Genomic DNA, 2500 nt, shown 5'->3' with positions numbered 1-2500 from the left:
TTTTTCCAAATCTGCCTTGCAATCCAATCAAACTCTGCAATGAGAGCGCTGGAGCTGAGAGCAGGCCCGATGGAAATGAGCAGGCAACCCGCAGCTGAGGCAGAGCAGAGTGGCGCAGCGGAAGCGTGCTGGGCCCATAACCCAGAGGTCGATGGATCGAAACCATCCTCTGCTAGGCCGAGTTTTTAGATGCCGCTCCTGCGCGTTGAACTTAAACCTGGAAGTGAAACACTTCACTTCGTCTCGGTCTTCCCAGAGAATGGCCCTTTCCGAAACCAGCCCCTAAATCCTAACACTACACACTTCCACTTCGTTTGCGCGTTCACGCGAGGGTCCGCCACATTAAGTATCATCCGAAACGAATTTTGAGTCGAGTGAAGTGCCTAGGGAGAGGGGCTACCACGCCTCCAGGAGCAAGTCAGCATCGATGCTGACTTGAAACGCAGGTGCAACCGTTTTCTAGTGTTCGTGCAGCTCGTGAATCTCCCTGCCAGTTGTTTTTTGGTCCGTATGACGGCATTTACAGACAAAAGCGTGATTTAAGCTACATTGTAACAACTCATGTTCAGTTTGATACTCAGTAAAATGTGCAAGATCGTACAGAAGTAGGCTGTAATATTTGAACACATGTGCAGGTCGCATTTACAGCACCTTTATAATTTGATGTTAAATAAAGCATAAAATGCAACTCCTCACTCATAGTAATGCAAGGAGAGAAGAGGGATGTATATCCTAATACATAGGGGTGTCCAGAACATCTTAATTGGCGATTTAATATATATTGGATTCATAATTTCTATGAAAACGAATATGACGTCAACTTCCTTCTCCCTTCAAGCGCATCCGAAATGTAGCGCTGTTTTAACCCCCTAACCCTTCAAATGCGAGTGTTCTCCGCACCCACGAGTGGACTTGAAAAGGAAGTTCACTCGCTAACCGAGTCGAAGTGAGTAGGGATCCGTTTCGGAAAGGGCCAATGTCTAATAAGGGGAGAAGGACCACTAGCGAAATACTTCCGCATGGTACTGCAACTAGAGGGCGATCGCGAGCAAGTGATGAATGAATGGGTAGCAATGGAGCTGAACCCCCCAGTACCACATTTGTCGTTATATAATTTTTTCTCCTAAAATTGCATTAATGCATACGATGCAGGATAACTTGACTTGACAATCAGCTGACCAATAACATTTTCAATATGTGTTGTTATTCCTAAAAACCCTTTCAAAGTTTTCACGTGTCACGTGACACAAGCGAACCACTTTACGGCCATAGACCTAAAAGAAGGTTCAGCTTCACGACGGTCGTAATCGGTCGCGAGTGTCGCGAGCATCCATGAGCTAAATGCTAGCATGTTACAGGGAAAACGGCCCATCCTATGAAAAGCAGAAAGGACATGAGTGACTTTTTATTTCATTTCCAGTGGAAAACCTATACTCAGGTAGCTACTACGACAATGTACATTAAGAAATGAAGTTGTCAACTGTGAAAAAAACGAGTTCTAGCCGCTTAGCCCCATAGACCACAATTCATTTATCACTTGCTCGGCAACGTCCCTAGCGGAATTTCAACAGATTGCAGGAACAATCCGGTACAATGGAGTTAATAGGAAGTGGACCGGCTCTCCCTAAAGGGGCTCTGGTCTTCCCGTCACTTTGCTCTGTCGTATCAAACATCTCTTCAAACAATCTTCTGACACGGACACATTTTAAACCAGGAAATATAGCCGTGCTCACCTGCCACAGTCAGTCTGGAGTGCTTTCTGCCAGCTCAGGGCCTGAGACCCGAAAATTCAACACAGTGCTTTTGTCAGGCTATCCCGACATTTAAAACATTCCTTTGATACCAGTGGAGCAAAGGCTCTGATGGAGCGCAGCTGGCAAGCCCCAGTGGCCTAATGGATAAGGCACTGGCCTCCTAAGCCAGGGATTGTGGGTTCGAGTCCCATCTGGGGTGCGTCGGAGCAGAGTGGCGCAGCGGAAGCGTGCTGGGCCCATAACCCAGAGGTCGATGGATCGAAACCATCCTCTGCTAGGCTGACCCTTTAGCTGCCGCGACAGCACAGTTGCACACATCTTGCCTTTCAAAACTCACAGCCTGACACGGAGATGAAAACCACCACTGGCAGGCTTTCGGCGGGCAGCGTGCAGCCATTTCCGTGTCCCGCTACGCACGTCCTTTGACTTGTCCCGATCATCTCTACTGCATTTGTTTTTCCAAATCTGCCTTGCAATCCAATCAAACTCTGCAATGAGAGCGCTGGAGCTGAGAGCAGGCCCGATGGAAATGAGCAGGCAACCCGCAGCTGAGGCAGAGCAGAGTGGCGCAGCGGAAGCGTGCTGGGCCCATAACCCAGAGGTCGATGGATCGAAACCATCCTCTGCTAGGCCGAGTTTTTAGATGCCGCTCCTGCGCGTTGAACTTAAACCTGGAAGTGAAACACTTCACTTTGTCTCGGTCTTCCCGTCACTTTGCTCTGTCGTATCAAACATCTCTTCAAACA

The 2500-nt window shown here is 48.3% G+C and overlaps 4 non-coding genes across 4 annotated transcripts; all 4 read left to right on the top strand.

Moving 5' to 3' along the window:
• Positions 1-103: 103 nt before the first annotated feature.
• On the top strand, positions 104-175 carry trnam-cau (transfer RNA methionine (anticodon CAU)). The gene has a single exon. It is a non-coding gene; the product is annotated as a tRNA-Met (tRNA).
• Positions 176-1880: 1705 nt separating this feature from the next.
• trnar-ccu (transfer RNA arginine (anticodon CCU)) lies at positions 1881-1953 on the top strand. The gene has a single exon. It is a non-coding gene; the product is annotated as a tRNA-Arg (tRNA).
• Positions 1954-1959: 6 nt separating this feature from the next.
• trnam-cau (transfer RNA methionine (anticodon CAU)) lies at positions 1960-2031 on the top strand. Its single transcript has one exon. It is a non-coding gene; the product is annotated as a tRNA-Met (tRNA).
• A 280-nt stretch (positions 2032-2311) lies between these two features.
• trnam-cau (transfer RNA methionine (anticodon CAU)) lies at positions 2312-2383 on the top strand. The gene has a single exon. It is a non-coding gene; the product is annotated as a tRNA-Met (tRNA).
• Positions 2384-2500: the final 117 nt, after the last annotated feature.

The sequence above is a fragment of the Sardina pilchardus genome, chromosome 24 (genome assembly GCF_963854185.1).
Source record: "Sardina pilchardus chromosome 24, fSarPil1.1, whole genome shotgun sequence".
NCBI lineage: Eukaryota > Metazoa > Chordata > Actinopteri > Clupeiformes > Clupeidae > Sardina > Sardina pilchardus.
This window is presented reverse-complemented; position numbering and strand designations above follow the sequence as displayed.